The sequence below is a fragment of the Pongo abelii genome, chromosome 21 (genome assembly GCF_028885655.2).
Source record: "Pongo abelii isolate AG06213 chromosome 21, NHGRI_mPonAbe1-v2.0_pri, whole genome shotgun sequence".
Classification (NCBI taxonomy): Eukaryota; Metazoa; Chordata; class Mammalia; order Primates; family Hominidae; genus Pongo; species Pongo abelii.
In genome coordinates, this window is record NC_072006.2 from 7,470,621 (window position 1) to 7,484,256 (window position 13,636).

The 13,636-nt window shown below is 43.1% G+C and overlaps 1 long non-coding RNA gene across 2 annotated transcripts in view; it reads right to left on the reverse strand.

Annotated features, from left to right (window-relative positions):
- LOC129052183 (uncharacterized) overlaps positions 1-13,636 on the reverse strand; it is a 76,356-nt gene that overhangs the window by 51,069 nt on the left and 11,651 nt on the right. Inside the window, exons 3-4 of one of the 2 annotated variants that reach the window (XR_008517072.2) lie at positions 8,628-8,804; positions 7,947-8,189 (exon numbers count right to left, since the gene is read on the reverse strand). This is a non-coding gene — a long non-coding RNA (uncharacterized LOC129052183). Of the gene's footprint in view, positions 1-7,946; positions 8,190-8,627; positions 8,805-13,636 lie in introns of those variants that run through there. The other variant, XR_008517073.2, reaches the window with a different exon arrangement.

The window sequence follows — 13,636 nt, forward strand, 5'->3', positions numbered from 1 at the left end:
CCTCCACCTCCCGGGTTCAAACTATTCTCCTGCCTCAGCCTCCTAAGTAGCTGAGATTACAGGCATGCACCACCATGCTGGGCTAATTTTTGTACTTTTTTAGTAGAGACAGAGTTTCACAATGTTGGTCAGACTGGTCTCAAACTCCTGACCTCAAGTGATCCACCCGCCTTAGCCTCCCAAAGTGCTGGGATTACAGGCGTGAGCCACTGTGCGTGACCTTGTCTTGTTTTTAAAGTGTTTGTGAGGGGTGGGAGATGTCCAGAGAAAGACCAAGGTTTGGGGGGTGGGAAGGAATGCAGAGTGACAAAAGGAAGGGAGAGAAAGCAAGGAGGAGAAAGAACAATGGAAAGAACAGAAAAAAAGTAGACTGCATTTCATCACAGCTCCCCCTGATTAATAGATATGATAAGAAACTGATAATTCGCCGTAAGGAAGCATACAGTTTTCATTTCTTTAGGACATTTGAGATCTATTTCTTTGGAACTACACTAAACTCCAGAATATCGGTATAAATACATCAGTATCAGAAAAAGCTGCTGCACCCAAAAATGCTAACTAAATAATGATTTAATTTTAGAAAAAGAACTAACTATGCACACACACACACACACACACACACACACACATCTACCAAAATAAACCAAGACCGCTCTTGATCCTCAACTCTCTTCTGTGTGGTCCATTGGCTGTAGGATATGGTCGTTGTAAGAACAAGCTACTGGATTTCAGGTACAACTGTTAAATGAGATAATACATCCACAATTATCAGGAGCTGACAATGGGAAATTGATATTATTGGCCATTGGTGGATTACTCCAGAAACAGACCTGAGATAAGAATTTAAAAGGGGTATTTAGCTTATTGGGGTAATAAAGGAAACACCAGGAAGAGGAGTGGGGAAGAAGAACAGGGAGAACATCATCAATAAAGAATGCCTTGTCAAACTGGCTGTCACAGAGCCTGCCTGGGGAAAGTCTGGGGACAAGTACAAAACACACTCCTCAGAATTAGATTATCTAAGGGTGGATGGAGCTAGGGAATGCATACACTAAGTTCTATAAGTCATTGGTTGAGGGCTGCTTGGAGGAGGGGAGGAGGTGCATTATATCCCAGTCATCTCCAATTGGCAAAAGAGGCTTCAATGGCTACAGAAAGCCTCAGGCAAAGCAATTCAGATACTGGCAGGGGAACGTGGGCCCTGGGCCCCATGAACTGTGGCTGCAAGGGCAAAGGGGTACAGGAGCATGACACCATCTGCTGACTACTCATGCAGGAACTCAACACTGCTGAGTATAAGGAAAGAATTACCCCACATTCCACAGAGCACCTGACTGAAACATTGTGTGGGTCATCTCTTTCAAAGGCAGGCTATTAAGCCCCAGAAGTTGGAGGACAATTTAATTTGATGTGACCAACTCAGCTTGCTTTCCACTCTCTAGCAAGATGCCCAAAGAGAACATGATGAAGTTCCACTCAAGTTACAGAGTTTGGACGTGCTTTGTCTTTTCATTTCTCAAGATGGATCTAAAGTCATGAAGATGTGTCCTTTGTTCTATAATCCTCATCTCACAGAATCCTCACATCACACTATGTGAGCCAACATCCAATTATAGGATACAGAATTTGGCTGGCCTTTCCCACTGGTTCCTGGGAGGAAATCTCTAAACCCTTGGAATTTCTTGAGTAATAGGTATGTCTGCGTTATTCATGAGGGGTGTATTGGACCACACTGAGTTTGCACTAAAGAGGTGATTCACGGAGGACCCTCAATATCGTTTCAGGATGGGGTATCATGCTGCAAAAAACAACCACATTATTAGAAGGCTGGGGTTTTGAGCCACATAATATCAGTCCAATTTCTTGAGAGAGAATTGGAGCTGAAGATTGAGTGCAACTATGTAGGCAATGATTCAATCAAATATGCCTACATAATGAGACCCTAATAAAAGAAATCTGGACACCCAAGGCTCAAGTGAGCTTCCCTGATTGGTAATTATACATTGATGTGTTAGCGGAGGACAATGAGTCCTGAGGACTTGTAAGTTTCCCACTTGGGACCCTACCAGACATCACTCTGTGCATCTCTTCGTTTGACTATTACTCATTTGTTTCCTTTATAATAAAACTATGATAGTAAGCATAGTGATGTTCTGAGTTCTTAGTTCTAGCAAATTATCAGAAATGGCCAAGGAACTCCCAAGCTTGCAGCTGATGTCTGAAGTGAATTTTGTCTTCTATAGAACTTTGTTCTTCATTTGAAAATTTGACCTAACTTCAGATAGTTACAGTTAGAATTACACTGCATAGCCCAAAATGTTATGCAATTCTTTTAAGATCTTTTGAGTGCTAAAGGGAGCAGAAGTTAACACAGGTCTTCCTTGTTCTAATTACAAGTGCTTTTCACTTCACCTGGCTGAATTTTGGGCTATTTCAGGAAAGGTTCAGGCTAGGTTCAGGGAAAACTCTAGTAAAAGCTGGCTTAAGATGTCCAAGAATATTATGAAGTATGTAGTGTTTCCAAAAAAAAAACAAAATTTGTTTCAATAAATAATTATCTATAAAGACAGCATGCAGATACAATTATGCCTGAAACTGTTCTTAAACTCCTGTAGCCTAAAAGTTAATCTAGAGAACTTTGCTGATATTTCTCTAAAATTAAATATTGAGCCAGCTTGAGTTTTTCCTTATAGCATCACTACCATTATGCTTTGACATTTTCACAGATTCACTGATTTTTGTTTCACTTTCTTTAGCAAAAGAGCATTAAGTACATCCTCTTGCTCACATTAATCTCAAATGTGCAGAAAAATAATATGTTTTTATTTATCTATAATTGAATTCATGCTCATGTGGTCACTTGGCAGCCCTCCAGGACAGAACCCACACTCCATCACAGTGACACCCTCTGGAAGGATCCTCCACTATTTTCCCAACGATTTCTCCTTTCCCTCTCTGAGAAAGGGAGTTAGGTGGGGTGGAAACACTTACGTTTCAGCATGCCATGCCCGAACTCAAGCTCTCTCTCCTTCTGCCTAACAATGCAGTACCATGAAAACTGCTTATATGGGACCACCCCAGATTGGGGTAGGGCATTCTTGGAAGCAGCTGCTTGTCTTGAGACAGGAGACTACCAGGACTCATTTTGTCTCCCAGTCCAAATTGGAAACCTGCCAAAACTGAAACTGCAAGTGGCAGGAAAGCAACCTTTCACTACCGCCAAGACACTACCCTAGTGCCGTGCCATGACAGTTTACAAATGCCATGGCAATGCCCAGAAGTTGCCTCCCATTTCTATGGCAACACCCAGAAGTTACTCCCCATTTTTTAGTGATTTCTGAATAACCTGTCCCTTGCAATTTGCATGTCATTTGTAATTTGTAATTTGCATGTCATTAAAAGTGGGTATAAATACCACTGCCGGCATCCCATGCGGCTAATCTCTGTGCACTGCCTATGCGCTAACCCTGAAATCACAGAGCTGTAATACAGCTGCTTCAATATAGCTCCTTTCTTCCACCACCAGCTCTCTGTTGAATTCTTTTGTGAGTGAAGCCTGCTCTACATCAGTTTTAGAGCAACAATTAGATACTTCTGTCTACTTCCCTCTGTTCTTGCCTAACACCAAGTTGACGATGGCCGTATGCAGAGACAGAGGCTTGCAGAGTCCATCCAGTGTAATGTGGAAGCATGCTGCATACCCAGCTGGATGAGCTTAGGAAAACCTGGCCCCGCCACAAGATCCAACCTCATCTCAGAACAGATCTCAGGCACCTGACCTATTACTCTCTCCATTTCCTTTCCTTCTTTTAACCTTGATATTATGGGCCTAGAAACATGAGTCTTCAAACTTTCCTTTATTCCATATCATATCCTTCTACTCCAGGACATTAACTCTCCTACCTAAGCTTCTTCTTCCTTCACTTGTTTTATCTGTCTCCCATCCTAGTGGCCATAAACAAAAAGAGTATCCTCACTACCTTGGAAAAATATTGATAAGAGTCCTCCAAAGTTAGGAAATACATTCTGGCCGAATAAAACCTGATTTTCAAGAGTCTGGCCTTATGGGAGGGATAAGAGAGACATTATATTTCATGCCAAGAGCTGAATATTACTTTTTTCTCCTTAAATATCTTCTGTAATAATCCTAATCCTAATTTCATCACTCCGTTTTTCTCCTCTGAAACCAAAGAAATAAAAAATAAAACTGCTTTAGAAAGAAAAGGGAAAAGCCACATACACAGAAACATACAACTGAAAAGCATATCCACATAGTTTAAAATATCAATCACACAAGAGAAAAAAATGCATTAATGTAAAATATAAAATGAGTGATTTCAGCCAACAAACCTGCATGTACATAGTACCACACCTGGTAACTAATGAAGTCTAATTCATCAACTCTAGAAGCACTGGGTTAAGGAACTCTGAAAACAAAAGAGAGATAATAATGTCTCGCATTTATGTAGTTATACATAGTTTATAATCTGTAGTCTTTTGTAGTTTATGAGATGCTTTTGAACACTTGCCTTATTTTAACTTCACACGAGCCCTGTGGGATATGTTTTACCATCTTCATTTGGAGGCCTAGAGCAGTTCAATTACTTGTGACCCACATAGAGCTATAATGTGAGAACAAAAAAAACAGTGTATTCTAAACATGTCTTGCTTGTGGTTCTAAAGGTAGAAATGAAATTGGTATTTGGGGCAAACTCTTGTTTTTCCAAAGAGATATTTTTGTCACGTTGTTTCAGTTGTTCAGGTGATAACAAGCACAAGCCCACTCTGTGTGCCCTAGAAACACTCAACAGGGGAAGTAAGCTACATGCCAACTGTGCATGCCTGAAAGAAGTGCCCTACTTAGGAAAACATAAAAGGCCACCATCTTCCCAACTTCTCAGTAGAGTGCTCCCCTTGAAACTATTGTGATGTGCATTGACACTGTGTTTTCTAGACAGGGATCAGAGGCAGGGGTTATAGATTTCCCACTCTGAAGGCCATTAAAAGCTTCAACTCTCAGAGTGGGAAGCAGAGAGTTTCCGAGAGAAGAAACAAGTTCTAGGAAATTCTAGGAAAAGGGTATCCTGGTATTTTACCTTAAGTTTCCCTTTTCTGCATTGAAATCCCCTTGTGTTATCAGGAGTCAGTGAGGTCTGTTGTGTTCAAAAGCTACGTGTTATTTGTTCTTGGGAAATCATCTTTTGTTCAATGCTTTGGGAAAACAGACCAGAGATGATAATTATGAAGTAGAGAAGGGATCACAGACTTCAGGAAGAGATAGAGGGAGGGGACTGAGCTTCAGCCTGGAGCAGGAGATACTGAAGGCACAAGTGGACCCATGGAACCTTCCAGTATTCCTCAGGGTTCCCAGAAACCTGCTATCACCCATATGGGGCTCAGACTTGGGGCCCCTAGACAGTAAAGAAAAGGGGGCAATATTTTTGGATCTGCATCTCCAACAAATCTCATGTCAAATTGTAATCTCCAGTTTTGGAGGTGGGGCCTAATAGGACGTGATTGGATGATGGAGGCAGGGTTCTCATGAATGAGTTAGCACCATCCCCTTGATGCTTTTCTTATGAAAGTGAGTGAGTTACCATGAGATCTGGTTGTTTAAAAGCATGTAGTACCTCTCCCCTTCTCTCTCTTGGCCCTGCTTCTGCCATGTAAAATATCTGCTCCCACTTTGCCTTCCACCACGAGTAAAAGCTCCCTGAGGCTTCCTCAGAAGCAGATGCCACTATGCTTCCTGTATAGTCTGCAGAACTGTGAGCCAGTTAAGCCTCTTTTCTTTATAAATTACCCAGTCTCAGGTATTTCTTTATAACAATGCAAGAACTTACTAATACAGAAAATTGGTACCAAGGAGTAGAGCATTGCTCTAAAGATACCTGAAAGTGTGGAAGCAGCTTTGGAACTGGGTAACCAGCAGAGGTTGGAAGAGTGTGGAGAGCTCAGAAGAAAACAGGAAGATGAGAGAAAGTTTGGAACTTCCTAGAGACTTGTAAAGTTGTTGTGACTACAATGCTAATAGTGATATGAACAATAGAGTCCAGGTTGAGGAGGTCTCAGATGGAGATGAGGAACTTATTGGGAACTGGAGCAAGTCACTTTTGTTATGCATTAGCAAAGAGGTTGGCTACATTGTGCCCCTGCCCTGGGGATCTGTGGAATTTTGAATTGAGAATGAGGATTTAGAATATCTGGTGGAAGAAATTTCTAAGCAGCAAAGTGTTCAAGGTTTGGCCTGGCTGCTTCTAACAACCTATCTCATATGCATGAGCAAAGAAATGACCTAAAACCAGAACTTATATGTTAAAGGCAAGTAAAGACTAAGTTCGGAAAATCTGTGGCCTGGACATGTGGTAGAAAAGAAAAGCCCATTTTTCAGGTGACAAATTCAAGTGGGCTGAATAAATTTGCATAAGAAAAAAGGAGCCACACAGAGTCCCCACGGAGCACTTCCTAGTGGAGCTATGAGAAGAGGGCCACCATCCTCCAGACCCTGGAATGGTAGATCCAGCAGCAGCTTGCACCATGCATCTGGAAAAGGAACAGGCACTCAATGCCAACCCATGAGAGCAGCCACAGGGGCTGAACCCTGCAAAGCCGCAGGGGCGGAACTGCCCAAAGCCTTGAGACCCCTCCCCTTGCACCAGTGTGCCCTGGATGTGAGACATGGAGTTAAGGGAGATTATTTTGGAGCTTTAAGATTTAATGACTGCTCTGCTGGGTTTCAGATGTATGGGGCCTGTAGCCCTTTTCTTTTGGCTGATTTTTCCCTTTGGGAACAGGAGTATACCAATGCCTATACCTTCATTGTATCTTGGAAGTAACTAATTTGTTTTTTATTTTACAGGCTCATAGGCAGAAGTGACTTGCCTTGTCTCAGATGAGACTTTGGACTTTGAAGTTTTGATTTAATGCTGGAATGAGTTAAGACTTTGGGGGACTGTTGAGAAGGGATGATTGTATTTTGCAATGTGAGAAGGACATAAGATTTGGATGGGGCAGGAGGTAGGATTCAATGGTTTGGATCTGTGTCCCCACCAAATCTCATGTCAAATTGTAAACCCTGATGTTGGAGGTGGGGCCTGAGGGAGGCAATTGGAACATGGGGTCAGAGTTCTCATGAATACATTGACATTATCCCCTCAGTGCTGTTCTCATGAGAGTGGGTGAGTTTTCATGAGATCTGGTTGTTTAAAAGTCTATGGCACCTCCCCCTCTCTCTCGGTCCTGCTCCTTCCATGTAAGACAATTCCTCCCGCTTGGCCTTTAACCATGAGTAAAAGCTCCCTGAGGCCTCCTAGAATAAGCTGCTGTGCTTCCGGTACAGTCTGTGGAACTGTGAGCCAATTAAACCTCTTTTCTTCATAAATTATCCAGTCTTGGGTATTTCTGTATAGCAATGCAAGAACTGACTCATACAAGGGGGCTCCTTTAATCAGAGAACCTGGGTTATAACTACAAATAGCAAAAAGGATTCCAGTGTCTGAGTCTGTGTCTCTATCTACCCTTCTTACCTGTGTGCCAAAGAGGCAGGAGGGTGATTCTGAAAATAAAAAGCTCACCGCCAATATTCTATTTTAGTACAAGAAAAGAGATTAATACTATGGATGCAGAGAAAGCAAGAGCTTGGAATCTAGAAACTACTTAGATCCCACCATGCTCTTACCAGCTATGCAATCTCAGATGGGCCACTCAATCCCGCTGACAGTCAATTCTCTCATCTGTGAAATGAGTGTACCAATGCTACTTTATAGGCAGCTTTGTCAGGATTAAATGAGATAATTTAGAAAAAGTACTTAGCAGGGTGACTGGTTGCCTGGCCCTTAATAAGTATTTCATGAGTTTAATTCTGTGCCAAAGATAAAGTATTGTTCACCAGCTAACTGGCCATTGTTCAAATTTTTTTAAGCAAAAAGAAAACTTCAAGCTTATTAGAATTAAAATGCTCTGACCCCTTGTATTTTGGAATTATAAAAGATATTGCTTCTCAAAATAATGGTGGTGAAAGGGGTGGGGGGAACTCTCTGTTTTCTTAGGGCCATCTTCCAGTTCTTATCAGGTGGCATTTGCGTTAGTCTGGTGGTAAATCCGTCCAGGATGCTGAATAAACAACTGCTTGCCTTTTGTTGGATCTTCAATTACATCAGATATGTGACCTGATGTCTGGAAGCCCTGGGCTGCCAAGGACAGAACAGTCTCTGTGAGGTGATTTAAAGGAGGTCTTTGTTCACTGGCCCCCAAATGTCTCTGTCCCATTATTTCTTGCAGTCTGACATGCTCCCTTTAAACCCCAAAGGCTTTCTGTGTTCAAGAGCTCCTTATCTACTGTTATGCAAATGTATCTGGGAAAAAAATAATAATTCTTCATCAGCTAATATTTCAAGGAGAACCATAGCAACAAATGCAAACAATTTCTTGGAAGCTCAGATGTAGGAGAGGTATGTGTAAGATAAGGAAGAAGGGGTTGGGGGAAGAGTGAGTTATCTCTAAAAGGGAGGTAGATGAGAGGGATGGGTTTTAGAAGTAGATAAGCCAGTTTCAGTTTCCCAGGGAGCTAACCTCTAGAGCCATGATTTCTGTTTCCTCATTCGTAAAGCAGGAAAGACAAAACTTACCTTACTAGGGTGGTTTTAAAGATTAAATGAGACAACATGCAGACTGCTTGTTCCTATGCATTCAAAGGAAGTGGTGACCATTAACTCCACCTCCAGGCTGTAGGTTCTGAGGGACTAGGATGCAAGATCCCATCTGCCATTTGCGCACTGTGATCCTGGCCATCACTTGGCTTCCACCTGTGTAAAATGGGAAAAAGGTGCTTTCCTAGTCATTAAAAATGTAATATATGAGGCACAGCTTATTAATTTCTAGGTAGAAAACTATACAATTACTCAAGTCAATTGCATCTCATTGCTATTTTAAAGAAAAGGATAATCAGTTGATATTGGGTGAACAGTTTTAATTTCAAGCAGGATTAGTCAAGATAACAATGTATTTTAGCCAGAAATAAATTTGTCTGTAGTCATTAGAGTTAAAATATTCTTTCTAATAGCTATACAGTGCTGAAAAAGACTGCTGAAGAAATTTGACAAGTAATAAAAAAGAGAATGAAGAAAAAGTGAGAGTGGATTTAAAAGGCTGCTGTTCCCAGTTTTCAGACTGCAGGCTGCCCCCTGCTGAGCTGCCCAGCTGCTCAGTTCATTTCTTAGTGAAGTGCCTTTTTTGGGCTCAGCCACAAGATGTCAGCCTAAGCTTAGCCATTTGTGCATTTTTCTGCACTCCAACCCATTTCTTCCCTTCCATTTCATTTCCTCTTTCGTCTCTGAGCAAATGAATAATCTTTTGGATTGTGGGCACTAGATAAATAACAGTGGAGTAACTTGAGCATTCAAAGGGCCTCTGCTGATAGCAGCTTCCACAAAGTCTGAGGAAGAGCCCCCTTTCCTTCCCATTGCAGTCCCCAAGCCTGGGAGGCCATTGTCCTCTCTCAGGTCAAGTGTATCTATGTGTTGGCGCTTCCTACACAGGGACAAAAAATCCAGGATCTGTTACCCCTAGGAGAGAATGCTGTTAACCTGTCTCCCACGAAGGTGGATAAAGGCGATTTCAGGTTGGTTCAGCAGCCCTGGGAACATTCAAGGGTGAGTACTGCTTTCTCAGCTGCAACCTGTCTTCCCCAATGCATCGGCATTTGAGGACAAGATACCCCACCTGGGTACGAGATGCCTGTAGTACCTCTAAGAATCACGTTCTCACCACATTGGTGAAGGCAAAAAATGGGCAGATTTTCTTTCCCCATGGATTTTTGTAAAGGTGAAAATTTTCCAGACACCCCGCTACACACACCAGCAAATGTACACTTACAACTGACTGGTCAGAAATCAGTCACCTGGCTGTCCCTGAAACCGTCAGCAGTAAGAGGAGTAGGGATGCCATAACTGGTTTAGACTAGTGAGATCCATCTCCTGGGCCTAGGGACGGTCCACCTTCCTTAAGCACATAGCTCTTGCCAGAGATCAATACTCCTGGAGCTGAATTCCAGGGCCTGCAGTGATGACCCAGAATTCAGGACACAGACCTGTCTCCCAGGGGCTCAGTGAACACAGTCACGACTGCCCAGGGAGATTTGCAGTGGGCTAGAGTTTTGCTAAAGAGAGGCCAGGCAACCACCAACTAAACTACCTGCCCTTTACTGGAGGAAGAGGAGGAGGAGGAAAAAGGAATAAATGCTGCTGTGACTGACAGAGCAGGAGCACCGTCATCTCGGACAAACACCGCCACTTTAAGCTGCAGCTCCCCTTCTAGCCTCATGCATTTCAAGGAAATCACTTTTCTTCTAACTATAAGCAGCCAGAAAGAGCAGACAGTAAAACACAGATAAGACAGCTCGGGCACAGAGGAAAGTAGGGGGAAAGTCGCTTGGGTAACTGCCAAAGTTCACCCTCATACAATGGGCCCCAGTAAAACAGTGGGCCTTAATAAGCAGGTGCACTTTCCCTTCAGGTGCACTAAGATATGGAAGCTAAAAGCAGACTCGGGGGCTATGCCTACAGCTACAGAATTATATGAGAACAGACACACAACTCTCCCTCCCAGATAATCACAAAAAAGAGACACAGAAGAAGTCCAAGCCTCTGATAAACTCTCCTACCCTGAATCCTTAAAAACTCTTAGTCTGTAAGAGACTGTGGCTCTGACCTAGCTCGGCCAGCCGCCCCTCTCAGGTTTATTTAAAATAAACTTGTCCCTGTTGACTGTAAAGCCACCCTTCAAGTTTCTCTCCTCTTTCTTTAATTCTTGCAGTGACTATATTGCCTCTGGCATCAAGAGGACTGGGGTCAGTGCAGTAGCTCTGGGGTCTGGGACCTGCTCTGCTCAGACTGTCTGAGAACCCGAGAGCATGGTGCCTCTGCTCTCTGGGTCTGTTTCCTTCACAGAAATGCAGCCTGTTCCAGGATGTACAGCATCAGAATCAGCCTGGGCTATAGGCCTCCTATGGAAACAGGCAGGCTCAGGCCCATGCTTATCTGTCTCTCACTGTGCCATTGAGCCACCAGAGTCATGCAAGCCAGTAATTTCCAACCAAAGGGACTTCTGTGCCCACTTTCTAGAACCTCTCCTTGAGCTGACCTATGGGGACAAAATACACACATGAAAGCAGGACCTCCTGAGGAAGGGAGCCTGGGAGGAACACGAACAATGAGACCATTCCTGTTCATCCTTATAGAATGGGAGACAAGTTGATTTATCATTCATTAGACAGAACTGTGTAATAAAGGTATTTATGTGTGCAAGGCTGTGGTATGCAACAACTCTGGGGGAAGGAGGAAGAGAAAGAAATGAGATGTGGCTTTGGGTTGTGTGTGCGATGCTTTTTCTCAGAGAAATCAATTTTTTGCAGAAAGAAGCATGCTGTCTTTTGGGATGTCGCTGCCCCACGAACAGTCACTACACCCTTGATGCATCCCCTGCGGGGGACTCAGGGCCTCAGGAACACTAAACACCACAGGGGAGCAGGCTTCATCCTGACACACACTGGGAATCAACCCAGCTGTCATTTCCATGGGTGTGGAAGAAAACTAATGACTCAAGGCTTGAATCATAAGTGGTCCAGCTTCCACTGGCAGAGGTAGATAAGTGGGTGAGAAACTCAGATACATTCACAGCAACTGCAGCCTCTGACCGGAATGGGTCGAACCTGCAAGCCACCCTTGGCTTCAGCTTGCTTTTAGTTCACAACTTTGTGCAAAAGAGAAATTAGTAGCAATGTGAAATGTCACAATTTGAAGGAGTCTCTGCCAGGGCTGGACAGTTCAACTTCCTTTTCAACTCACTGCCCCAACATTGTCCTGCTACTTTCAAAGAGGGAAATTCAAGCATAAAGGCTTCGTGAGCCAGGCTGAGAGCTCTGGACGTGGAAGGGGAGGGAAGGGCCAGGTTCTCACTGGGACACATACTGTGGTGTGTAAAAGCATGGACCCTGGACCTGAATAGCCCAAGCCAATGCACTGCATCATTTTTCCTATTTCTGGGACCTCTGGCAAGCTCCCTGGACACTTCTGTAGCTCAGTCTTACCCTTAGTAAATAAGACTAACAGTAGCACCTGCCCTTGAGTTTTTACAAGGTTAAAATCACAAAAGATTCAGAAGAAGGCATGGTATAGTGAGGGCTCAGTAAATGTTTGTTTTATTATTTTTTTATTATGATTTACCAGTTATTCTAATTTTGAGCAAGAGGGTTTCTCTGAGCTCTAATTAGGAGTCTCACCCTACCTCAAAGCAATGCAGGACAGAAGAGCCCCCAAACTGGGGCTTAGCCTCGTTCTTGGCTTCACCCAGGAAAGAATGTAAGGGTAAGCTGGTGGTGTTAGACAGCAACTTTATTGAAGCAGTAGCCTATAACAACAGAGGCACTGCTCCTTGAAGAGGAGGGTTAACCCATAGAACAGTGTGCCCACAGTGGCGTCTTACAGCAACACCACCAGAAACAGACCTGTGGCTAAACAAGTTGTTTCTCACTCATTGAAATAAGGGAAAACACTGTGGAGAACTGTGGTGTCTCTCAGTAAGAGCATGTTAAAAAAGACAGTATAGGATGTGGGACTTAAGTTAGATTCCTGTCTTCATCAGCTCTGGCTGCTATATAACAAAGTACTATAGCCTGGGTGGCTTATAAAAAACGGCAATTTATTTCTCACAGTTCTGAAGTCTGGGAAGTCTAAGATCACAATGCCACCACGGTTGGGGTCCAGGGAGGATCCTTTTTTGAGTTGCAGAATGCCAATTTCTTGCTGTTTCCTCACATGGCAGAAAGAGGGTGAGAGAGTTCTCTGGAGTCCCTATTATAAAAACACTGATCCTATTTGTGAGAGTTCTACCTTCACTCCTCAAACACCTCCCTAGGCCCCAGCTCCTACTGCAGTCACCTTGGGGGTTAGAATTTCAACATATGAATTTGGGGAAATGTAAACATTCAGTGTTTACCAGGGCTTTAGGGGATGTTTTACGGAATCGGACTTTTACTCTGAAGTGGAGGCCATCAGGAAGTGGTGTTAACACTATGATTGAATATCTTTAAAAATGTAATCTACAATTTGGGAGGAAGTAAGGTTAAAGCTGTGATTGGTGAATAAGCCACTGTTACACATATTAGCTGGGAATGAGGAGTGTTTGGTCGTTTGTGTAATTTAGATAAGGTTCACGTTTCTGTCTGCATTCAGACATGACTGGAGTGGTCTTCTTTTTGTCTTGATTCACCAACATCACAGAGTGGCCTTTTCTGATGCTGGTACTCAGTGAAATTGTTATACTCAGTCAGAGAATATTATGACCTAGCTGTGAGTCCCTGTTCTACTCCTAGCAACACCAAGGACTAAGAGTGCTAGACCAGTTCTCAAATATGAAGGGTTGCATCTCTCTTTCTACCCTCTTTTGGCCAAAGCAAACTAGTCAGGCATCAGGATGTAGATCATTGATCCCTACCATTGCTGAGACATTGCTAATCTAATGTTTATCCACAGCTCACTGCCTGCTGGCAAATTAGGGTTTTAATTCACCATCTTGTAGTAGTCCGGACATCTCTTTTCTTCTAAAGCATTTCAAAGTCATGAACTAGCCTAAAAATCAT